Source organism: Malus sylvestris, chromosome 5, assembly GCF_916048215.2.
Source record: "Malus sylvestris chromosome 5, drMalSylv7.2, whole genome shotgun sequence".
NCBI classification, from domain to species: Eukaryota; Viridiplantae; Streptophyta; class Magnoliopsida; order Rosales; family Rosaceae; genus Malus; species Malus sylvestris.
In genome coordinates, this window is record NC_062264.1 from 22070294 (window position 1) to 22097116 (window position 26823).

Consider the following 26823-nt stretch of genomic DNA (forward strand, 5'->3'; position numbering starts at 1 on the left):
AGGTTAGATGAAGTGAACAAGATTCAAATATATTTTTGGGCATGGATTGATTTAATGATCGGAGTGGGTGGGAATGGCAAGGAGAAGGGAGGAGGTGCGCTTGAGAATTTATTTTAATTTTTATTTCTTTTTGTCGAAATGTACTAATAAGGGAGGAGGTGCGGTTGAGAAAATTAAGCCTTTATGTTTGTGTTGACCCTCAAAACTACTAAGCCTACGTGGCGCGCAGGCCGAGTAACTAATGAGCTAACTACGTCCTTCGGTTGTATGTGGGTGTGACAACTCGTCAGCCGAGAAGTAAAATATGTTGATGTTGCGTTGGGTACGCTGCTAACTTCTTGATCCTACGATTGCGGCCGAGAAAGGAACACGTCTCGGCCTTCGGGTTCTAGAGTCTGAAGACAAGGTTGCTAGTTCTACAAAGTTCACAAATTGTTGGTGTCAGATTTGGTCATGGTGATTATATTCATAAGAGTATAAACACGCCGAATCGACACCAGACTATATGGACACAAATATTCAAAGCAAATGTACGTCTTAATCGTAAATGTGGTTCAGCCGTCAGAATGCCAAACTCTAAACCCAACTTGTGAGTATCCAATCATAAAACCACTCGACGTTCAATGCATCGAGTCTAATGATTCGTAACACCTCACTTTGCCGAGAAGGCTCGTGAGACGACCTCTGCCAATAAGGATTCGAAAACCCTTCTCGATCGAGACTTGGATAGATAACCAGTCGGCCTTGACGTAGTACTGTTTATCCAAACTAAATGTGCTTCGCGGTCGGCTGATTCTACAGCGACAGTGCTGTTTATCCAAACTGAAGATGTTCGCCGGTTGCCTTCACAGTGCTGTTTATCCAAACTGAAGATGTGTCAGCGAAAAAGAAAATAAAAAATCTCAAGGTTGTTGAGAGGTTTCGCGTAGAGCGAGAGTTTGCGCAGGACAATTTATGTGTTGAATTGGAGGGGTTGATTGTGTGTTCATCCTCTGTATTTATAGTAGCGAACTTACTTCTGGCCAAGTTAGAACCTAACCCAAACTAGGACTCCTCATCCTGATCTAACTAAGACTCGGTCAATCCTACTTTAATTAGGACTTTGAACACATCTGCACAACGAACCAGGTTCTTTCCGTGCTCCTTAGTGCCTTTAGCTTTAACATTCCTAGGGGTTTAAGGATTCATCCTTCATCTTTATCCAAATCAATCCTTCTCATAAGGATTCATCCTTCATCTTTATCCAAATCAATCCTTCTCATAAAGGGACTTGATCGACAAACAGCTTAGACAACCCCTAGTACCCAGCCGGCCCATGATCCCCCTTACTACCACTGGATCAAGAGTCTCGGCCCATTTGTTACCTTCGGCCCGAAGCATTGCTTTGGACCCAAACAGTTTGTTATTCGATTTTAATAACTAATTAATTATGTACTAATTTATTTTTTAATTTTTATTTAAAATTAGTATGGAGTCCTTTATTAATTTAGTTTAACAAATGGCAAGTTTTGAGTGAGTGTCAGCACAGTCTAGTGACAAGTTGAGCTCCACACAAGTTTTTCTGCATTCTATCACTACCCTTTAAACTCTCTCTCTTTTTCTCGCCATAATTGCCAACAGCTTTTTATGCCTGCCATAATTCCTACCATAAAAAAAAAAAAATATTTGAAAAAAATAAAAATTATATTTCTCACATATGGAGTGTGTGACCTTTGCTAGTTTATATTTAACTAAGTAATTATATATATATTTTTTGAAAAAAAAAGTAATTATATATTTCAATTAGTTTTTTTTTTTGGCATTCTTAAATAATAAAATATATTTTTAAACTTTTTGCCACGTAGCACAAATTTGATAGTTAGCGAATATGTGAGACCTCTACTTGCCAATTCATCAATTAACAATTAAACTCATGGATTTTTTAACGGATGTCTGACATTGTAAAGAATTAGTACATTGATGTAGAACATTAAAAAGTTCAAGTATGAGTTTGTTATGTAACTCAAAGTTGAGGTGCTAAAATCATTAGCATTTAAAAGTCATTATGAACTCTTTAAATATATGGATTTGCACAATCGGCGTTATATCTATAAAAAACAAGTAGCAAGAAATAATTGCTTGGTCATAAGCCAGTAATTACTTTCGAATATGTGTAGTAGATGGCCAAGAGGAGTTTTCCACAAACATTTATCGTTTCAGCCAAATAATGCAAATTAGGTTTTTCTTGGTTGAGGCAATAGTAAGACTTCAAGCTAGGCAAGTAATTATGCAACTTTGACCGTAGCATGCATATGTCTTACTAGCAAGTTACCAAAATCCATATTAAAATTAAAAAAAAAAAAAGTGCATTATGCTTGATCGATTGAATTTTACCGTCCACCTTGCCAGTGGAATTTTATTTTATTTTATTTTATTTTTTTGTGAAGGGGCGATAACATTTCATTCATTCAAATCCAAGGAATATTATAACAAAACATCTTTCAAAACGGGAATCAGATCCGGAGGGTTCCCATTCCATGTGCAATTGGAATTTGAAAGAAGAGCATAACGCGCTAGCCGGTGGGCACAACCATTTGCTTGACGACGAACATTGGTAGAAATAGCTCCAGTGACTGAGGCAAGAAGCGCTTAGAATCCTTAATAATATGCCTAATGATAGACAAATTAGTGGAAGGATCATTAAGCGCAGCCACAATTTGGAGGGAATCACTTTCTAATATGAAGTTTTGAAAACCCCTTTGAGTCGCCAGCAAAGCACCCTCTCTAGCAAACAATGCCTCACTAACCATAGGAGAGTCAATATGTTCAAAAAATTGTCACACACCCGCCACAAAAGCACCCTAATCATCTCGCCACACCAATACCTCCCCATTTGGACCGCTCATTCCACACACAATCAATGTTGATTTTAAACATGGAAGTTAGAGGGCCAGACCAAAGGGAAGTAAGAGGAGGAAAAGGAGGGAGGTCGACAAGGCAAGGAGCGATTATACTCCTGCCACCAACAAAGATAGTGAGATAGAACAATATCCGAACTTTCGACATTATCATTCCAGAGCTTTTCATTCATTGTTCCCTAGATAGCCCACAACACCATAAGGCAAATTTCGAAATTAGGGGCCGAAAGATACCCAACCCAAAGAACCATACGACTCAGCACATCCGCACATCCGAAGAGTGAGGCACATCGGGATAACCAACAGGTAAGGCTAGCCACATGCATTTGGCAAAAGAACAGTCCCACATCACATGCGGGGTAGATCCTTTAGGGGTGCTACAAAAGGAGCAAAGAAGATCAAAATTGAACCTCTTTTTTCTCAGGTTCATCTTGGTGGGTACAATATCTCTAGCAATTTTCCAAGCACAAATTTTAACCTTGGTAGGTACCCTGGTTGCCCAAAGTTTCTTCTAGAGTAGGCCTGAGGAATTTGCATTAGAGGACATCGAGGGAGCCTCCCTTCGTTGTTACAGAGAATATCGTGCAACATGGTATGCACTCTTAACCGTAAAGGAATCTTTTTGTCATAATTCCAGGTCAACCAATCATTCGGACAACAGATGTTAAGTGGAAGAGATAAAATTACATCAGATTCAATATTACTGAAGAGACTCTTAACAAGTGATACCTTTCAACACCCATTATGATCGATAAGATCCTTGACAAAAGACACCCCGCATGAAGGAGGTTTAGGGGAAAAATATTTGAGTCTCGAAGGTAGCGAAAGCCATCGATCATTCCGAATTGATGACCTTTTTCGCAGTGCAAATACTTTTCCAGCCTTAAGAAGTGTCTGGCTTGATCACCGCCTCTAGGAAGGAGCAGTGAAGATAATATTTGGCCTTCAGTATCCACGTAACCAAAGAGGAAGGCGCAGAGAGAAGCGTCCAACCTTGCTTGGCTAGGAAACCAAGGTTAAAAGCGTATAGATTCTTAAATCCCAAACCACCATCACACCTTGGAAGACATAGTTTATCCCAAGCCAACCAATGGATTTTACGTGCATCATCGGCACCACCCCACCAAAATTTAGCCACCAGCCGATTTAAATCCTCACAAAAGGATTTGGGGAGAAGGTAGCAGCTCATTGAGCAGAGAGGGATGGATTGGGCCACTACCTTGACAAGGATTTCTCTAGCAGCAACACTGATAAGATTATCTGTAACGACCCAAAAATTCTTATTTGGAAGCTAATATTCGGTTATAGACCAAAAATAAAATCATGCTTAATCTCTATGGCTACATCTAACCTCTTCGTTAGACTGCCTATGCACCCTACAAAGGGATCAAGTCATTTGTAGTTCGCAAATTCAATTTCAACTCATTTCCAAAATCATTCAAGTGATTAACAATCACTAACTAAGTTCAAACAAGCAATTCACACCAATTGCATATGAAATATAGATTCAGAATATCGAAATTAGCTTAGAAAGGCAACGTCGGCTCATTATCCATGTACCGCCGCACATGGCGGTTTCCGGCTCCAAATTCTGACAAACTCTAAAAATTACCAAATTTTATAGGGTTGTAGAGTTCAAGAACAGGAACAACTTTCATACCTGGGCCGAAGTCCAATTCAGCTGGGAAGTGGTTAAAAAATCCCTCGAACCGCCAGAACCCTCAATTTAGGTTGTTGTTGATTCACCACCAAAACGAACTTTGACACCTCATCCAATGCTTGGACCTTGTCCCTGGGGTTGAGGGGAGTCTTTTGGTGGTGGCCATCGACGATGAAGCTCGCCGGAGCCACTGGAAAAAGATTAAAGCAGCAGGAAAGGTCTTGGCTTTGTGGCTTCGAACTGGAAAAATGGGAAAGAAATCGAAAAATATAACACTACAAAGATGTAGGGCTCGTCAAGGGCTTTCCATGGACACCAAGATCACCCAAAACGGAGTTCATACGAATGAGATATGAGCGGGTCAAGTTGGCGAGTCGGGTGGAGAAACCGGGTTTGGCTTGTTCTCTCCATCTCCCTTCCCTACTTTCCCCTCCTAAGTTTCTCATTGGTTCCCCCCTCCCTTTTCTCATTGGACCCAAATTTACTCACTCCTCATAGGCCAAATTCCCACATGGTGGGGGTTTAACTAATTTAAAAACTATCGTTTAGTAAAACAATTTCAAATATCTGTAACTATACCATTATAATCCGGACTCACAAATGGCTTTCCCCTATGTGCTCGTAGGATCGAACTCTATCCAAATATGTCAAGAAACATGATAAAATATATGAGGATAAAATACGTCATAAAAAAAATTACGTTTAGTCCACAAGGGACAATTTCGTCATTTCACTTCCCAAAAAAAATTCCACATAATCATATATTTAAATTTTTTTTAGCGTATTACATTCGACCCCCATTAAAATAAATCTCGTCCTCGAGATTTCTACCCTTGAATAACGAAGAAGGAATTAACGCTATTTCCAACATTCCATTTATAGTGAATAAAATCATAACCTCAGTCTACGATTTTATTCAAGCCCTCAGAAATAAATACTTCCACGAAGTAATCATTTACATTTAGGTTTCCTACCACTCTCATTGGTAGAATAAATATAAAATATTCTAGCCATACACATTGGCAAAAATAATACTAAACATCAAGCCATAATCCTCAAGGCCTAAATAAATACTAGATTATCAACCACACCTACCGTTGGTTAGATAAATACTAGCATCATAATCACAATCAGTGGTAAACTACTTACCATCATTGCCATATTCATCATCAGCAAAACAATTATCACAAATTCCCAGCCGTAACCATCGTCAGCCAAATAAATATCAAAATTTCAAGCCATAATCATCAGTGGCTAAATAAATATCACAATTTCAAACCAAACCATTAGAATTGGCAAATCAAATATTAGAAATTCCAACCAAAATCATTGGAATTTCCAATCACAATTATTGGTAAAACCACTTACCAATCATTGGCTATACGCAGTCGTTATCACGATTCTTCCTCAAAATTTCTAGCCACAATCACTGGCGATATCAAATATCAAAAAATTTTGTCATATTCATCCTTGGCAAAACAAATATCATAAATTCCAGCCAAACCATCATCGGTTAAATAAATATCAAAGTTTCAAACCACAATCATCAGTGGCTACGCAAATAATCACAATTTCAAGCCAAACCATTTAAATTGGCAATTCAAATATAAGAAATTCCAACCAAATCATTGAAATTTCACATCACAATCATTGGTAAAATCACTTACCACTATTGGTTATACACAACCGTCAACACGATTCACTCCCATAATTCGTGTGCCAACATAATCTAACTTGATGACCGGTCATGCGGCCGATTCCTTTCAATCTGACCACAATAGCACGAAGTAGGGTAATGATAGTGTCCATTTAATCCTACACCCCAGAACCAAGTACCCTCCCCACGGGATATGGTACATGTCTAGCCATGTAGGGTTCCAGAGTTTTAAGGGATCGAAACCCAAGGCAGAGCGCGGTGCCCTTCACTCCTAGTAACTCTCAATCTAGGAGTGTCCATTTCCAACGGCCATACCACATATACTATCCCGTAGAAGTAGGCTAACTGTATAACACCCTCTGAAGGTTTAAGGGATCGAAACCTAGGGGAACTTCACAGTCGCTTGCACTCTTAGGTCATCAAAATCATCCAAGAACCTGCATTTACAATCCACAGGAACCTGTACTCATAACAACACACGTGAGTAATCCACAATACATATATGTATGTCACATATTCATAGAAATTATGAAATAGTGCAACCCCAATGCAAATCATAATTTCTACTCACAAACTCCATAGTTGCCATGGAAATTGCACATACCACATACGCAAGTGGTCCTCTATATATATGTCACCTGGATGCCACTTATTCAAAATATTTTGAAATAATGCATTCACAATTCATATGCATTTCACATAAATGCCTCATGATTCATAAAACTTGTGAAATATAACAATATCACCACAATCATATTTCACATCATTAAAACACGAAAATATATCTATATTCACTCTCCTGCCAGTGAGAGATTCATAAAACATGTGTAGTTCACATCAATGTCACATTAATTATAGAAATAATGAATAATGCAATATCAATGCTAATCATAATTTACACCAACATGAATTCAAGGATATTGCATATTGTAGAGTAGGATTATTCGCTCTGATACCACTTTGTAATGACCCAAAATTTCTTATTTGGAAGCTAATATTCGGTATTAGGACAAAATTAAAATGATGCTTAATCTCTACGCTGTTAACCATTATAAATCTCTTTCCTTAAAGAAATCAAGTACAATATTAAATTTGGGTTGTTCTATGGTTGCATCTAACCTCCTCGTTAAACTACCTATGCACCCTACAAAGGGATCAAGCCATTCGTAGTTCGCAAATTCAATTTCAACTCATTTCCAAAATCATTCAAGTGGCTAACAATCACTAAGCTCAAACAAGCAATTCACACTAATTACATATCAAATATAGATTCAGAATATCAAAATTAGCTTAGAAAGGCAGCGTCAGCTCACTGTCCACGCGCCACACGTGGCAATTTTCGGCTCCAAATTCTGACGAACTCTAAAAATTACCACATTTTACAGGGTTGTAGAGTTCAAGAAGATGAACAACTTTCATATCTGAGTTGAAGTCCAATTCGGCCAGGAAATGGCCGAAAAATCCCTCGAACAGCTGGAACCCTCAATTTGGGTAGTTGTCGATACGCCACCAAAACAAACTCCGACGCCTCATCCAATGCTTGGACCTTGTCCCTGGGGTTGAAGGGAGTCTTTTGGTGGTGGTCATTGACGGTGAAGCTCACTGGAGCCACCGAAAAAAGATTAAAACTGCTGGAAAGGTCATGGCTTTGTGGCTTCGAATTGGAAAAACGGGAAAGAAATTGGAAAATATAACACTATAGAGATGTAGGGCTTGTCAAGGGCTTTCCATGGACAACAAGATCACCCAAAATGGAGTTCGTACAAAGGAGTTATGAGCGGGTCAAGTTGGCGGGTCAGGTGGAAAAGCCGAGTTTGGCTGGTTCTCTTCATCTCCCTTCCCTCCTTTCCTCTCCTTTCCTCTCCTTTCACTTGTTTCTCATTGGTTCCCCTCTCCCTTTCCTGATTGGGCCCAAATTTACTCACTCCTCATAGGTCAAATTCCCACATGGTGGGGTTTTAACAAATTTAAAAACTGTCGTTTAGTAAAGCAACTTCAAATGTTTGTAACTATACTGTTATAATCTGGACTCGTAAACAGCTTTTGCCTATGCACTCATAAGATCGAACTCTATCCAAATATGTCAAGAAACATGAAAAAATTTATGAGGATAAAATACGTCCTAAAAAAATTACGTTTAGTCCACAAGGGACAATTTCATCATTTCACTTCCCAAAAAAAATTCCACATAATGATATATTTTAAATTTTTTTAGGGTATTACTGAAGGATAATTTTGTGAAAACATGTTCATTTGAATAACATCTATAGCATGCATTTAACAATTAAAAGGCGGAATCATGCTTGCATGCATTCAAAAACAAAACATTAACCATGAAATTCAAAGCCTAGTAGATTGGTGAACCAAGACTCAACTCAAATCAAAGTGAGTTGAGAAATTATACCTTTGTAGATTCCTCTTTGCATAAGCAAAGGCTAATCACCCAAAAAGAGGGCCTTCATTTCTTGCATCTAAAATCTATGGATTTGGATGGATGAAAAGGTTTCTCCAAGTTCCCAAAATTGAGAACCTCTAAGACTCCACACCAAGGAGAGATTGGAGAAGAAATGAGTGACCTTGGAGTAGTGGGATTGCTAGATGCACCCTCCAAGGGGGCCGGCCTCCTAGAGAGAAAAGGAGAGACATGTTCTCTCCAATTTTCTCCAAAAGAACCCTTAATGAATTTTAGGCTATAAAGTCCTTTATATAGTCACTTCTTTAAGTGACCTAAAGAACCAAAACCCTATTTTCATAACAAGGCCGGCTTTAGGGTGTTATTGGGCTATTTGGGCCTTTGTGAATTATTATTCATTAAGTTGTCATACAACTTAAGTTAATGGACTTGACGTTCGAAGCCCATTGGGCCTTTAGGTCCAAAACTATCCCGAGGTCTTTAACGAACTTATTCGCTTGATTAATTAACATATTAATTAATCCTTGCCATAAATAATTAAACCATTTAATTATTCTTACTCATCTCCATTGTTTCTTCAATCTCCACCTTACACGGTGTACGATCCATTAGGTTCCTTTTAGCGAGGCAGTGGGCGATTAGAACTCTTTCAAATCGATTGTGAATTGAAACTTACTTTCAATTCTCCCTTTAGTGATTATACACGTTTAGGGCTTCCACAAACCATGAGTGACACCTAGCAGCATATCATGGTTACCCAAGCTAATCAGAAGAGGTGGAGAACCTATTCAGTTTAGGATTACAAATGCAATACGGTCTTTCTCTAATACAATACTCTTGACCACATTGTTTGGTTTGATAGTTTATTTATTCATGTCTACTATCCAATGTGATTCGTGTGCTTATATGATTACCTTGAATGTGATTTGGAACGACTTCCTAAATCTCATTCATACTCTGGCCAGAGATTCCAAATCATATCATAGAGTATTCTCCCTCAAACGGTTTGAAGGTTAGAGATCCCTTGTTGCACATTCACTTGCCTCCATAGCTAAGTGGCTTAATCCCAACGATGCCGTGGACACTCGCGGATAGGGTGACTTTGACATAATCAAAGATCAAGAACTTAACCACAAGACAGCTGTGATGCCTCAGGTCAAAGGACTATTTTGCATTATCCCAACCATGAATTCTCATGTGACATGAATATGAGAACTCTTCGTTGATCGTGTTCAGTGAACTCATTCTCTATTGAGCACCTACGTACTTGCCTTGATGTCACACACACCAATGACTCGAGACTAGTCACTCTCCCTGAGAGAAGACACAGCACGTACTGATCTTAACGGACTGTCAATGCCCAATTGGCAATCCTATGATCAGGAACGTTTAGGATGTGTCTACGAAAGAATGGTCTCATGAATCTAACTTCTTTAGATTGCATTCTCCCAATCACATATTCCTTGGACTTATCGTTTAAGCATATAACATTTATATGAGACGGCTCAAACAATAATGTTTGCCCTTGATATTAAACTAGATTAGTTTAACATGTGAAATGTCCGTAAAGTATCATCATATGATTGGTTTTAGGGCACATTTCCAACAATTACATTATCTTTCCAACCATGTAACTATTTCCAAAGACGTTCCTTGATGTTGTTGAAGCAAGCACTCTTGTTGCGACCCACAACCATAGGAAACCCCAAGTATCTGTCATAAGCCCTAAGAGCAGGGCCAAGTCTAGCTGAGAGTTCCAGTTAAGGTTTTTGTTGAAACAGACATAACTCTTCGAAAGGTTGACCATTTGCGCCGATGCTCGTTCATAGGCCCTAAGAGTAGACTGGATTTCCTCACAAGCTACCTTAGACGCAACGTAGTAAAGCATACTATCATCGGAAAAAAAAACAAATGTGAATGATGGGGGCATCACAACAAACTTTAATTCCAAAATTCTAATTTTCCCATTCCTCTTTTGCAATGAGAGTGGATAAACCATCCGTGCATAAGAGATATGGTGACAACAGGTCCCTCTGCCTAAGACCCTTGGATGGATAGAGGTGCCCTTTAGGCTCCCCGTTGATAAGGAAAGCAAATGAAACTGAACTCACACAAGCCAAAATGAGAGTCATCCACTTTGTCGGAAAACCAAGCTTTAGGAGAACCTTTTCTAAATAAGACCACTCAATCGTATCGTAGGCCTTGCTCATATCGAGCTTAAGGGCCATAAAGCCCTTCTTACCTTGGATTCAACACATCAGATAGTGGGCAACCTCAGCGGCAAGGGTGGAATTATTAGAAATCTGTCTACCAGGTACCAAAGTACTTTAGTTCAGGGAGATTAACTCTGGCATGAGGGCTTTTATACGATTTGTCAAGACCTTGGAAGCAATTTTGTAGACCACATTACATAGAATTATAGGGTGGAAATTGTGCATTTCAGTGGGGTTACTTTGCTTTGGGATAAGCGCAACATGAGTGAAGTTAATTTTCTTCAACATTTTCCCAGAAGAGAGGAAAGATTTGATAGCCAAAGAAATGTCTTTCCTAACGATGTCCCAATATTTCTGAAATAATAGTGGCAAAAATCCATCCGAACCTAGGGATTTTGAAGGATACATATCGAAGAGAGTAGCCTTGATCTCCGTCTCAAAAAAATCCTCATTTAGAGAGGTAGCCATCTCATCGGTAACTAGCCGATCCAGGGCCCCGATAATTTTCTCGTCATCCACCATTTGGGAGGTTTGGAACAGGTTGTCAAAATAGGATAAAACAATGCATTCCATACCATCATCTGACACAACCAACTCCCTATTATCATCACTGAGGCCATAAATTGCATTTTTTTTGTTTTTCAAGTGGTAGCTCTCTAGTGGAAAAACTTGGTGTTCTTGTCCCCCTTTTTTAACCATTGAACTTAAAACCTTTACCACCAAAAGGTTTCCTCTTGAGCCAAAAGGGAATCAAGTTTCTACAAAAGGTCATTCTTTTCGACCAACATGGTTCAGTTAAGGGGTTACTAGAAAAAAGTTAAGCCAAGAACGAACTTGCTCAATTTTCAATTTCCTAGCCTTGAAATTTTGGTGCTGCTAAGTTAGAAAAGCAACCTTCATCGCTTTCAATTTTCCACCACCTTGAATATAGGGAACCCTGCAATCGAGGCAGACCAAGCATCAGCGATTACTTCCTTACAAGAATCATGATGTGTCCACCATTCCTCAAAATGAAATAAGCCTTTCCATGACCTTTCCTAGAATCTCTACCATTGTAATTAAGTAAAATTGGAATGTGATCATATTTGCATGGGTTAAGGTGGATAATAGAGTAATTGGGAAAAAGATTCATCCAAGATAAAGTAGCGAGGACACAGTCGAGTTGTCCATTACTACAGCAGGAGGTTATCCAAGTAAAATTCTCGCCTCTGAACCTCAAATCCATGAGATTACAGTCTCCCACTGCTTCATGGAATGAGAGAATTTGGTGGATGTGGCATAAATTTCCTCCCTCATTCTGCGCAGAAAGGAGAATTCCGTTAAAATCGCCTCAACAAACCTAGGGAATGGAGGAGCATGAAGCCAATCTCCTCAATAGGTCCCATGTTTCATGCCTACACTCAATAACCGGGTGCCCATAGAAACTTGTAAGCCTCTAGTGCTTCGCATCACTAATTTCGCCTACCTCTGCATTAATATGGTGGGAAGAAGATGATAAAATTCCTAAAGTAGTGTCATCATTCCATAGCAAAGCAAGATTTTCGAATCTACCATAAGAGTCTACTCCAAAAGTATAATTGAACCCGAACTGCACTCTGATATTTCTTAGCCTGTTTGTATTGTATTTAGTTTTAGAGAGAAACACAATACGGGGAGCATGTTGCTGGATTAACCCACGCAACACTTGAACTATCCGGCGGTTCCCAAGGCCCAGGCAGTTCTAGAATAGAATACTCATAATTGACGACAATATGAAGTCTCCTCAACCGCCGCCGATTCCAGATTCTTTTGGTTCTTATTCCTTCCCAGCAGGCCATTGGATTCAGCCTCTGATCGGATCATATTTATATATATTTTTACTTCGAATTCACTCGTCTTTTCTTAGTTAGTTCCTTATATTTTTGAGCTATTTACGTTATTTTTGTGTTTATAGGATTTGTTATGCAAAGAAAATAAAAATAGAACAAGTGAAATTTTATGTAATAAATTCGTCAAAATTGGATGCATTGACCACCTTCTTCCATTCTTGTACCAAGAAGATTGGGATGTTCTTATCGCACACTTTCTTGGAGTGGATCATGCTGGGCTCATATTTGGGGTTGATTCTGTGCAAATGATAGAAAAGTTGGAGCAATACAACAACGTCTTGCTGAAAGAATAAAGAAAGAAAAATAAAAAGAAGAATCCAAGAGAGAGACCAGCAGAAAGGCAGAAGAGAAGAATCCAAGGGAGACACGGGCCCTTGGCAGGGGAAAAGAAGAGAAGCAGGAAACGTGAGACACGGGGGGAGAAAAGGAGGAAAAAGGGGGAATAAAAAGGTAGGCTGCTTTGGCAGCTGGAAGGGAGAGACATAAGAGAGTCAGATAGCTGCTTTTGCAGCGGGGGGAGTGGGGAGTGCGCAGGGCGCGCAGAAAATCAAGAAGAAAAATCGGAGGGAGAGTGGGGGAGCTGCCCTTGGCAGCGTGAGAGAGAGGAAGAGACATAAGAGGGCAGAGAGAAGTCAGAGGTCAGACGAAAAAGAAGCAGCAAAGCTGCCAGCGAAAAAGGAATAAAAAATTGAAAGAAGAATAAGGGATTGAAAGGAGGTCACGGACAGGAAGGCAGCAAGGCTGCCAGAAAGAAAAAGAATAAAAAAAATGAAGAAGAGACAGGGAGAGATTGACGCGGGGAGAGAGGGAAAGCGAAAAGGAGAGCAGAAGAAGAAGGCGCAGGAGAGAGGACTGAGCAAGCTGCCTTGCGCAGCGTGAGCCTCGGGGAGGAGAAAAACAGAAGCAGCAAGCTGCATTCTCTCTCGGTTAAATCTTTCCAAACTTTTATTTTATTTTTGTTTTAATAATGTGTAACTAAATTTATTTTGGCTAGAGGTTAATTCAAAGCCATGAATATATTTGTAATATGAATTGATTACCTTCAGTTGTGATTTCTGAGTTGTGATTTAATTTGCTTAACTGCTTGATTGATAACTTATTTTTGTATGTCGATTAATAATGCATACTTAATTTACATGCATGAATTTGATGCTAGAATATAAGTGAATTTCACCTAATCGTTATGAACTTATATTCACAAGTAGTGAAGGTTGCTAGTCACAATCATGTTAGGTAAATTCTTGGCAAGAGTATCATGCTTTTCATAGTTAGGAATGCCTCGTCAATGCTTATAGTTTTCATAGAGTTTAATGATCTTTGATTGTATCTCTATTGTGCTTTTCACGTAGAGGACTTTTGAAGAATGTTTTGAATTGTTGTATGCGTTTTTCCGTCCAATTCAATAACTTAGGGAAAACTTGAAGATTAAAAAAGTGTTGTTCACGGTTAATCTGAAGTATTGAGATTCACAATTTATTGAAAGAACAACTGAAAATCAATTTAGGTTGCATATGTGTCATGTGTGGAGAAAAACCCTCTAGCTAATCCGTCACCAATCCTTTCACCTTAATTTCATACTTTTGTCAATTCTGTAATTTATTTAAGTTTAATTTACTTCTCGTCAAAACCAAACCCCCCCATTATTAAATATTATTTTTTAGTTAGTTTTCATTGTTGTTAGTCTTTTAATTCAATTTCCGTCCATTTCAGTTCCTAGTGTCTAATTTGATTGTTTTCATTATTTTGAGTCATTCTAAGTGTGTTTCGAGTTATTAGAGTTTTTAGCCTAGTTTTGTGTCCTTGAGTCTTGTTTAATATTTTTAAATTAATTTAGAATAGATTAGCAATCCCTCGTAATCCCCGGCCTAGAACGATACCCTACTTACATCTATACTACAATTGTCAAAAAGAGGGTTTAATTTGTGTGTCAAGTAATTTTCACATCAAATTTTACCTCTGCATTAATATGGTGGGAAGAAGATGATAAAATTCCTAAAGTAGTGTCATCATTCCATAGCAAAGAAAAATTTTCGAATCTACCATAAGAGTCTACTCCAAAAGTATAATTGAACCCGAACTGCACTCTGATATTTCTTAGCCTGTTTGTATTGTATTTAGTTTTAGAGAGAAACACAATACGGGGAGCATGTTGCTGGATTAACCCACGCAACACTTGAACTATCCGGCGGTTCCCAAGGCCCAGGCAGTTCTAAAATAGAATACTCATAATTGACGACAATATGAAGTCTCCTCAACCGCCGCCGATTCCAGATTCTTTTGGTTCTTATTCCTTCCCAGCAGGCCATTGGATTCAGCCTCTTCCAACTCTTTGGACGCAGAAATAAAGACTTCACATAACCTCTGGTCTTTCCCCATGCAAAACGAACTTCTCCTAGTAAAGTTAATATCTCCAGTTGCATGCCGACCACGTCCCTCACCATTCCTTTTTTATTTTCTTTTAGGGTCACCGCCCTAAGCAAAATGGGGAGGTTTCCATGGGCCAATAGGTGCCTTGGTTCTTGGAAGTTTAGGATGGGGTTAAGTGTAGCACTCTCATCCATGTGCTTTTTCTTGGCTTTTTCACGTAATAGATCGGTAGGTGGGTCCCCCACTGGTAGTGAGTTGCTCGGATCCAATAGCTAATCATAGGGTGGGCCAACCAACTCATAGCCGGGCTCAGGCTCAAAGAATTGCTGAGTGTGGGTAAGCCCATTGGCATTGATGAAAGCCCATGGTGGGATCCGCTTTGCGTCACACCAAACTTTATCGAGGGATAAATAATTGATAGCCAACGTTAAGCCATTTGTAAAGTGGGTCCTAAAACTATCAGGGTGCCACATATGATCAACATCCTCTAGAGATGATCTTCTTCTAACATCCTTAGATTGACTATTACCAGGTAACTTACACTACAAACCAAGTTGCATCGTCCCAAATGTCAACTACAACCTATCCCTGTCGCCATGAGCTAGATTGTCATTACTGGTTGACCACATGGAGACCTCAATGTCCCTTTGTGTGGCCACAACGTTCACTTGAAACTGCCAAGCCGGCGCCCCCCATTCTTCATCTGGGATACCATAAAAACAACCATCCACATGCCACTTTCTGCACTAATGCCGCTCATTAGCACCGCTACTTGGCTTAGGTCTAGCGTGGGGGGGACTGCAACGTAGAGATGGAGCCAATAGGAGACGCTCTTATTCCCTCACCATATTCAATGAGTTAAAACTTCTAGATACATCATTTAGAATGCCCAAGCCGACCACACTTGTAGCCAAAATTGTTGAGACCCTAGTTAATTTAATATAAATTTAATTGGGACTTAACGGATGTGATATTTTCAATAAATTAAAGACTTCTTTGGAATGTTTAAAAATGTTGAGATCAATTTAAAATGACACTAAAAGGTTGGGGCGTTTTAACTACTTTCTAAATACTAGTAAATAATATAGTATTGTGTATATTATTTATATTTTTCTCGACTATGAACCTATGGCCTCTATAGCATGTGTATTAATATTAATATAGAAGTGTTAATTCCTAATATTAGAATACTACTAGCAAAAGTGCCCACGCGTAGCTGTGGGTGTTTAAAATATTGATTAAAGTTAGATTTATATACCTAAGATAGAGATTGGCAGTGTGCAATTCCTCACTGCTATAAAGATAGAGATGCTATGATATTCATGTACAGAAGTTGATAGTATCAAAATCGTTCAAATACAAAAAATAAACATGTCCATATCAGAAGCTTGGCACCGCACATCTACTCAGTGTTTATGATTTTTCCTGGTCAATCTTTTGGTCTTGCTTGTTAGGGAATGACCATCTTTTTCTTGGTCATCATGTTATTTTTTGCTTTGTCCAGAATTTTTCTGTTGCTATATATTAAGAATTGGAATCAATAAGAATTCAATATAAAAAACTAAATTTAACTATATGGAGAATTACTTGATACGTACAAAAGGTTTGAAAATTAAACTAACATTAAAAAAAAAAGATGAGATGGAGTGGAAATCACATACCAGCATCAAGCTTAAAATTGTAGTGCTATCTGCAATTAGTCTTATCATGAGCTTCTGCACTGGTTGATGTCTCGGTCTTTTCCATAGCTGTATGTACATTGTAGATTTGGGTAGATGAGAAGCAGAAGAAAATAAAAATATAAGTAAAAGTTGCAACTTAACTATCTATGTTGATTCATGTCCAACACATAATAAGAATAATAAGAATAGCAAATCATTTTTCATCTCGTGCACTGGTTTGTCATCGTAAAGATTTAAGTGGTTCACCCCTCAAAACTAGGCTACATCCACTGTTTCTTAGATTATATTGAATGTAAGATTGAATAAATAGCAATCGACTAATACATGAATTCTCTCTCCCTTTAGTTTTCGACCCCCAAACATGATACCCTCATACCTTTATATAGGCCCTCAATGAACCTTTCCCCCCCCCCCCCACCTTGGGTTCTTCCCACTTTGCCTTTAATGAGCCACCTATGTAGACAAAAGTTCTGACATATTTTTTCTTTTTCTTCCTACATTCGCTAGTGAAGTGATAGGTGTTCAACTAATATGGCAGGCCTTTTTTAAAGTAGCGAGAGCCGAATGGGATACTCGGCCTTGGTTACTCAACTCTTTCTTTTCGAGTGATCTTTCAACCACCTTTATGTCACATCCAAGCTCTTGTCACTGACTGTAAATCACCACGTGGTCTAATTGACACCTGACTAGACCAGTCTTCAAAGATTTAAGTTATCAACCTGCCCATGTGCCATCGACGTTCGATAATATCTTCACTTACTCTGGTCGGGTAGAGCTCTGTGGCGCTCATCATTTCCTTGTTCTAAGCCTCATTTGTCCCTGGGCTCTTTGGTATCTCTTGGGCTTTTTGTGATCCCACTTCTAGTTTGTGCCACTATATAGCCTAAAAGTGCCTAGCATTAACAAGTCCCCAATTCTTTGGTCAAGGGTTCCACCTTGGGTGTCAAGTTTTTTTAGGTCGGTCAGTATTGTAAATGGTGCTTGGTTGGGCGATCATTTCAGGTGTGATTAAATTATCATTCTTCCAATTCTCTTTCTCATTTTTCTTGCATAACCGTTCCTCAAAAGCTCTTTCCGCCTGCTATCGGCTCTTCAAGTTTTACACTCTTTACGTTTCGTGAACTACTTGATTTTGCTGTATTTGACTAATTTTCACCATAGGATTCATCGCCAACACTCGATACCCCTAGTTAATTTTCGCCATGGGATTCATCACCAACACTCGACATATCACATATCTCGCTATCATATATTTTCACATTTTCTTCCTCTTTTTTGCAGTATAAAAGACTTTTCTTAGTGTGTTAGAATCCATCTCAGGTCAATATAAACTATTCTTTTGATATCTTCTAATAGAAACTCGCCCTCCTGCTCAGGTGTTATCGTCAGTAGATAGGCTGGGGAGAAATCTTGCAGAGTTTAGTGGACAAGTGTTGCATGGTGCTTGCAGCAAGTTCTTCATTTTGTACCAATGCGCCCCCTTCCCTAATAATACTTATAGGGCAACCTTCCCCCTCAGATAAGTGGTCAGGTCGTTCAACAACTATTGGGGTTTAGCGTAAGTGATCCTCCGGGCGTCTGCACAAACCAATCGGTGGTCACTTTAGTATTCAACTTTATTGCCGAAGCATAACATAGCATTGCCGACATTGATCTATTCTAACCATTCTTATCCTCACAGTGGTAAGAAATTTAATCACCAGCATCTTCTGGTTAATGTCCATGTCCATCTCTGTTAAAAACGGTTATCCTAATATCACATTATTATAGGAAAAGCAATCTATGATCGCAAACCCAGTCGTCAGGCTCGTCCTCCTAAGATGTAACCCAATTGACAATGTGAGATTCATTTCCTCAATTGGGTGTATGATATTGTCCCAGAACGGTATAAGGGGCTCCAAGTTCCTATTTAGCAAATCTTTGTTGACACCTAGTTGGTCAAAATCTAAGAGGAAAATCACATTTAACGAGCTGCCATTGTTGATGAAAACCAGGGTGACCTCGTAGTTAACTATCTCAACCGAGATGATGAATGGATCTTCTTGAGGTTGTAGAATTCCAATGCAATCCTTTTCTTTGCACACTGTAAGCTCAGCTGATTGTTTTCCCATTTTTGCAAGTCGGGAGACTATTCCAACTGAGGAAGAATGCGATACTGCCTGACTCGACACTCAAGAATATGCCTTCATTACCCTGTTGGTTAGAGTCTCCAGACAAAGTGGATCGCCAAACAAAGTATAAACTACCTTCATGCTAGTTCGATCACAATTTGTAAGGGTGCCAAGCACCTAAAAAGAGCTTGGCTAGGTCGTGAACCTGTCGGCTGCATACTCTGTGAGCCACACCTACCAAACGAGGGCCTTTATGTCATCTTTAAGGTCTATATAGTAGTCAATGAGATAGTTGTGGTCGTGGTAGCATTGTCAATACTTAATATAATCAATTGGCCTACGAAATACCCTGGAGAGCTAACGTTCAACCAGATCTCACCCTGAGAAATACCCTGGGGTGTAGGTTTCCTACTTGTCATATCGTTTGGGGAGGCTTTCACCATCGAACTAGTGGCTCTTATACTTTTTTTTTCTTGGGTGGGCGGTTATACATGACTTCCTTCTTTGCTTTAGTTGGTGCACCCAAGCTAATCCCCTTTGAGGTTATGGCGACGATCTACAACTTGGTCTTATTTAGCTGCTTAACGCGAGAGTAGTTGATAGCCTTACATAAAAAGTCCTTGAATATCTAGAGGGATTCCGAGTCAAGTTGAAGTAGAATGGGCTGTCACCTCGTTGCATCCCTTGCACCTTGCGTACTCATTGTTGAATTTGATATGTAATTCCTCAATGACGTCTGGGCATTCTTCACTTAGGCGAGGTCGGTCCGAGTATATTGGCTATTGGAGATAATCTTATAGGTGTTAAAGAAAAACTTGCCTCAACCTTCGAGATGGCCGTGATGGGTCATGAAGTAATTTTCTTAAACCAATCCCAAGCTGCTCATCTAAGGATGGTCAGAAATAGCATTGTTATTTCCCCGACCCTTAACTATGTGAATCAAACCATTCAGGTGGTTGTATGAGTCAGTGAGATCCTCGTAGCTTTGCATCCTTAGTGCTCGGGTGTCTCCACTCGTCGGCTTATCTAGAAATTCTTTGGAAAATGGCAAGGGTTAAGAATTTTTCCTCAGAGTAATCGAGGTTTTTGGGCTTAAATGCTTGCTCTATGTCTCTCAATCGATCCTACACACTGTTTATTTCTTCGCCCATGACCTTCCTCAGCATGCTCCTCCAGTTAGACGGTTAAATGGGGTGTATGTCGACCCTTTTGTTGTCTACTTAGAGGCTTGTTTGTTGGTTCCCGAGTTTTCTTGTATGCTCAAAGCCATTTGTTGATGATTTCATAGACGTCCTCGTCCACACTCCCGACATCGACCAGGGGAAGATGAGGAATAAGAGGGGAAGGATTAGCTGACACTCAAAATCTGCGCTCGATCTTCTCATTGGTCTGGTTGATTTGTTCCAGAAGGTCGTCGTACTTCTCCTGGAGTAGGGTATTTTTGGCATGGATAAGGTTTCCTACCTTATTCGTCTGTCCAACATCGACAAGTATGTCATTTATCTTTTCCTCTAGGCTAGCAAGGTTGACTTTATTTTCTCATCTTCTTCTTCAAAGATTAGGTCAAGTCTGTCCAGAAAGACCTTGTCCCTCATTCTTCTGCGGGCATCCTGCTCAGTTGAGCACAATCATGCAAAGTTCCCAATAATTGGGCTACATCCACTGTTTCTTAAGATTATATTGATTGCAAGACTAAATAAATAGTGCTCGACTAATACATGAATACTCTTTCCCTTTGGTTATCTAACCCCAAAACATGAGGCCGTCATCGATTTATATAGGCCTTCAATGAACCCCCAACCTTGGGTTCTTCCCACTTGGCATTTAATGAGCCACCTATATAAACAAAAGTTTTGACACCTTTTTGCTTATTCTTCCAACATTCGACAGTGACGTGATATGTGCCCAGCTAAGATGGCATGCCTTTACAAAATAACGAGAGCCGAGCAGGACGTTAGCCTTGGTTACTCAACTCTGTCTCTCCGAGCATTCTTTTGACTGCTTTTATGCCACATCCAAGCTTCTGTCACTAATTGTAAGTGGCTGTGTGGTCTGATTGACACCTAACTAGACCAATATTCAGAGACTTACACCATAAATTTGCCAGCCTACCCATGTGCCATTTGGCACTCAGCAAGAGCTTCACTTACTTTGGTCAGGTAGAGCTTTGAGTCTCTCAATCTTAGTGATCGACATTGCCTCGTTTTAAGCTCCCTTGGTCCCTGGGCTCTTTGGTCTCTCTTGTGCTTTTCTTGATCCCACTCCTAGCATGTGCCACTAGATGGGCCTAAAAGTGCCCAACATTACCAAATAAAAGGTACTCATTCAATTCTTAGTTGGTGATTACAATCGTAATCAGATAATCAAGTTTATAATTATAGTCGCCATTGCATGCAAGGTGAGATCACAAATCTCGAATTGCATGCTCCCTTATTGTAATTCTATAATTTCTTGTTATCGAGCATGAAGCTCGATCCATTATCGTTAGTTTTATTATAATTCTATAATTTCGTGTGGATATTCTAACCATGAAACTTTAGCCAGATTATCAAAAAGTTGAAGCTAAATAACAATCTCGTTGTCATACAATGAGCTCGATCAACATTGATAAGCTAGAAACATTAATGGAAAAGAAAATCATGAAATTTGTATTGCAAATCATATCTGAACAGCCAGAAATTATACCTTCAATTTTCATAGTTTTTATAAATTTATCTGATGCAATTTCTTAATGAAATGGAAATTTAAGGAAAAGCAAAGACACGTCATAATAAAACTAGCGATACTCGATCAAGCTTTGAGCTAGACAACAAGAAATTACATAATTACAAATCTTACCAAACAGAGGGAGTTTTCTAGCTTATCAATATTGATCGAGCTCATTGGACGACAACGAGATTGCTATTTAGCTTCAACTTTTTGATAGTCTGACAAAAGTTTCAATCCTGGGTTAGAATATTTACAAGAAATTATAGAATTACAATATAACTAAAGATACTAGATTGAGCTTCAGAAATTATAGAATTGTAATGGAGGAGCATGCAATTCAAGGATTGTGATCTCACCTTGCATGCAATTCACGGTTATAATTGCAAACTCGACTATTTGATTACAATTGTAATTGCCAACTAAGAATGAGTACTTTTCAATTCATCAACCAAATTTACAAAATAAAAACCTATAGCCGCAAAAACACTGATATAATAAGATTAAACAAACTTAGCCAATTGTAAAAGTGATTCAATTATCAAATCCAAACCCATTTACAAAGCCATAATCCCTAATTTCAATTCGAATCACAACAACCAATGCGAAAAATGGAAATTACACAGAGAAACAGAGAAGACCGAAATGAGCAATCTGACCTTTGACAATTTCAAGTAAGAACTGATGTGTAAATGACGAGAGAGAAAGAGACAAGATTGTAGTGGTGATATTCGAGTCTAAGGGAAGAGGATATTGATAGATTTGCGATGGCGATGAAGGAGAAAATGATGGTGGCAACAGAGAAAGAGAGACAGACAGAGAGAGAGGGAGAGAGAGGGGGGGAGAGAGAGAGGGGGGAGAGAGAGAGAGAGAGAGAGAGAGAGAGAGAGAGAGAGGGAGGGAGGGAGGGAGGGAGGGAGGGAAGAGGATATTGATAGATTTGCGGTGGCGATGAAGGTGAAAATGATGGTGGCAACAACGAGAGAGAGAGAGAGAGAGAGAGAGAGAGAGAGAGAGAGAGAGAGAGAGAGAAATGATGGCGACAATTATGAAGTGAGAGCGAGATAGTGATGTGTGTGAAATAGCTTTCGGCAAGCGAAGATTTTTTATTTAAAATCCTTTTTTTTTTCATATGCCATCTTGGTTATTAATTAATGTGTATTTTCATTTTTATCTTTAAGTTTCGACAGCGTGTTGTTTTTAAACGTTATATTCATTTTTATTTTATCTTTCAGTGTAGACAATATTTACAAACGATGTGATATGTTACTAATAGAAAATAAACATGTTTTTTTTAACAAACGATATTATGTACATTAAGGGGAATGAGGTTGACTAATCCTCACAATAGGGTAGTAGGAAATAAGCATGGTCTTACTAGCATTAATTACCCAATACAAAATGAATATAAAACGAACTTTTTAACAACCATTGCGATGAGGACATATGTCCATCACTCATGTACACATTGAACAAATTAATATGCACCCACAAGCTTTAAATATGGTATTAATGGCCTTACTAGCATTAATTACCCAATACACAATAAATACTAAACTAACTCTTTAACATAACCATTGCAATGAGGACATATATTAAAGCAAGGAGTGCGGTATAGTTTCCTTTTTTGGGGGTTTAAAGGGGGATTGGGTGAGAGAATTATATCATTTAACTTTTATGATATTACTTATATATTGAAAACTATAATTGCATATATTTATTTCATCATAGTTTTTTTTTTTTTGAAAAATGTACGACATTCATTGCAAATCAAATTGAACACGTACAATCTGAGGATAGTGTGCATAATGGGCCTCAATAAAAACCTTGCTAGGGCTTTCAACCCGATCTAAGGAAAAGAATGTCCCACACTACAAAAGAACCTATCCTCAAAAGACAATACATCAAAGCTATAAATTTTCTTCAATCAAAACATCCCTAATCAAGTCAGAATGATCTTCAAACCATAAGAATTCTTGGTTACTACCCACCCCCATACGAGCAAGACAATGTACAGCAAAGCTGCCTTCCCTAGGCATATGGGTGACCATGCACGGAGGGAACAACTGAAGGAGAAAACGAAGATCTTTAAAGAAAGGACCCAACAATGAACAATCATCATCCTTCCCCTTCATTGCAGCCAGTACCAAACTAGAATCACCCTCAAATATGATACTGGAACCACTTGGACAACAATCTTGGGCCAAAAGCACAACTTGACGTGCAACAAATAGCTTAGCCTCTAACGCAGAGCCTATCATTCCACTAAAACCAACTGTAGTAGAGCTCCTTCATGATCTCGCAGAACCACCCCATAGCCACATCTCATCCCATTTTGCACCCAGGCCCCATCCAAATTTCATTTGACCTAACCAACACTGGCTTACTCCACCGTTGGACAGGATGATTAGATTTCTTCGAGGACGTCTTGTGCCATTTTTTATACTCCTAAAATCATATCTCCGACCAGACCACCACTTCTTGTGGCGACAACCCTGCTCCACTCCACACCATTTCATTTATGTTTTTCCATAACATCCAAATGATCATCAAACAAAGCTCAAACCCCGATGGGGGATAATGGGTAGCAGTGTTCAACAATTATTGCAGAAATTGTTGCCCCTCTCTAGCTACAGATCACACACCTAGGCCTCCAAACCACGTAGCATTTGCCAAATTACAATCCCGCAACACATTTTCCTTCGACTCATCAGTCGACCCACAAATCACAAAGAGATTCTACACATTCACTTATCTTTTAGGGCCACCGCCCTAATCAAAATGGAGAGGTTTCCACAAGCCAATAGGTGCCTTGGTTCTTGGACATTTAGGAGGGGGTTAGGTGTAGCACTCACATCCATGTGCTTCATCTTGGCTTTTCCACTTAATGGATCGGTAGGTGGGTCCCCTACTAGTAGTGAATTGCTAGGATCTAACAGCTAATCATAGGGTGGGCCAGCCAACTCGTAATAAGCCATTCGTAAAGTGGGTCCCAAAACTATTAAAGTGCCACATGTGATCATAATCCTCCAAAGATGATCTCTTTCTGACATCCTCAGATTGACTGTTACTAGGTAACGTGCACTCCCTGATGTCATCTCCAATATATCCATGTCACCATGAGTTGGATTGTCATTACCGCTTGACCGCATGGAGACCTCAATGTCCCTCTATTTGGCCATAACGTTCACCTGAAACTGCCATGTCAGCGCCTCCCATTCTTCATCCGGGATCCCATAGAAACCACCATCCACATGCCACTTTCTATGCCAATGCCACTCATTAGCACCGTTACTTGGCTTAGGTCTAGCTTGGAGGATGGGAAACAGCAATGTAGAAACAAAGCCAATAGGGGACACTCTTAATCCCTTACTATATTTACATTTGCCGAATTCAGTGAGTTGAACCTTCTAGGTACATCTTTTAGAATGCCCAAGCTGACCACACTTGTAGCAAAAGTCCTTGAGACCCTAGTAACGAAGCAGGACAGTTAAAGAACCATTATGTGGGTAAGGCATAATGAATCTGGTAAGGAAGGGTCTACATGCATCAAAATGAAACATGCACCGTAAGAAACCTTAGAACCCATTCTCCACCGGATCATTGACTTCGAGGATTGCTCTAATTTTTTTCCCAGCCAGCGGGCATTTTTCTTGGTGTAGAGTTAGCGTGGTATGCCATGAGATTGGACCCAGAACATCACCTTGTCTGGCATAATGTGATCCAATGAGTGATATAGGCCAGAACTTAACTGAGAAAAAGTAGCCCTTCACAAGCCATGGGTTCCCTTCTAGCAACCGCCTCACTACCGGTTCTTCCCCAATGGTGATAGTATAGATGTTTTCGTTCGCTCTAGCCATTCGGATGACTCCAAGTTTATGCTAGAGTAGCCGAATTACCTCATTCACAACATACTAAGGGGGGTTCTTGATCAGCAATTAGTCTACCAACCAAATGAATCTAGTCTTCAAAGCGCTTCTCCAGGTCTAAAAAATCTTAAAAAAAATCCGACAAACATTTGATGTCATCCACTCCACAATCGGGTTGGTGTTTGTCTATAATGATGGCAAACAATAAAGGCCCTGTAGACAATAAAGGCAAAAACCCACTAAAGAAATAGCCACTGGGCCACCAATCAGGATCCCCTACCTCCGTCGGGGGTATAATCTTGCCAGGAGCCATAACCGAAGCTTATCGGACAGCATCACCCTTAAATTATCGTGGTTAAGCAACATGAATTATGCCTAAGAAAACTCGGGAAGATCAAAGATTAAGATGCCATGTTGTATATGCCTTGTGTAGGTGGGAGTTGGGCGTTGGACATTATCACCCTTGCCAGTGGAAGTTATATACAAGTGATCGGTCATCGCTTCTTAGTTCATTTTATTCTTAATAACATATAGCTTATCTTCTTAGATATAATTGTTGTTTAAATTATCGATATTGATAAAAACATTGATATGCAAATTTGTGAAAATATCGATGGATATATTGAATATCAATATCGAAAACAGTTGCTTTAGATGGAAATAATGGAAATTTAAAAGGAAACTTTAGAAATTGTCAAACTTTGATTTGGACAAAATGTGAGAGTTTCTCCGATATTTAACAAATGTGTCATCAATAACAATGACTGTTGATTTCTTTATCTTTCTCTGATTTTTTAGAGATTTCCATAAAAATATGGACCGTATAGAAGAATTTCTAATCAATAGATATATCAATCAGCAAAAACTGCCAGAGTGGTTGCTGATTCTTCCATGGTTAGTAAGGCTTCTCATCATGATAGTTGCATGAGGGATCATAGTTGCACCCAATAAGGTACCCTCGCTACTGCACCTCACTTTTGCGCACCCTACATGAACTGTCGTATTCCAAACCACTTACCTATAATGCCCATACATCTTGCCATCAGCACACGAGTTCGACTCATAATTATAGTCAGCCTTATCCTCCACCCACCTATCCACAACCTCCGCTCCCGGAAAGTCAGTTATGCTTATAGAAAGGTTTTCATTGTATGGCCTATAGGAGTGCATGATATTGCAGTCGCCAGTACATTGGTTGGCGTGGTTTTGTGCAAAGCGTGCTATATTGTCCTCCCACGTCAAGGGATCGACGCCTACCGCTGCGTGAGCAGTATTGTGGGAATTAAGGAAGTCTTGGGGTGTGTCTTGGGCATGAGTCAATTGGATTAGGGCTGAGCCTAAAATATAAAGGAAGGATAAGGAAATCTTGCACAGCCCCAT

General features: G+C 39.3%; 1 long non-coding RNA gene and 1 pseudogene across 3 annotated transcripts; both read right to left on the reverse strand.

The window, feature by feature from the left end:
* Positions 1–6040: 6040 nt before the first annotated feature.
* Positions 6041–22791, reverse strand: LOC126624225 (uncharacterized). 3 transcript variants are annotated; one of them, XR_007624013.1, is made up of 4 exons: positions 22234–22791; positions 21707–21795; positions 16737–16823; positions 6041–6674 (listed from the first exon to the last, which is right to left on the reverse strand). It is a non-coding gene; the product is annotated as an uncharacterized LOC126624225 (long non-coding RNA). The 3 variants fall into 3 exon arrangements; XR_007624015.1 differs by having other exon boundaries at positions 21019–21795; XR_007624014.1 differs by lacking the exon at positions 6041–6674 and adding an exon at positions 16346–16592.
* A 3547-nt stretch (positions 22792–26338) lies between these two features.
* On the reverse strand, positions 26339–26823 carry LOC126624222 (pathogenesis-related protein 1-like; annotated as a pseudogene).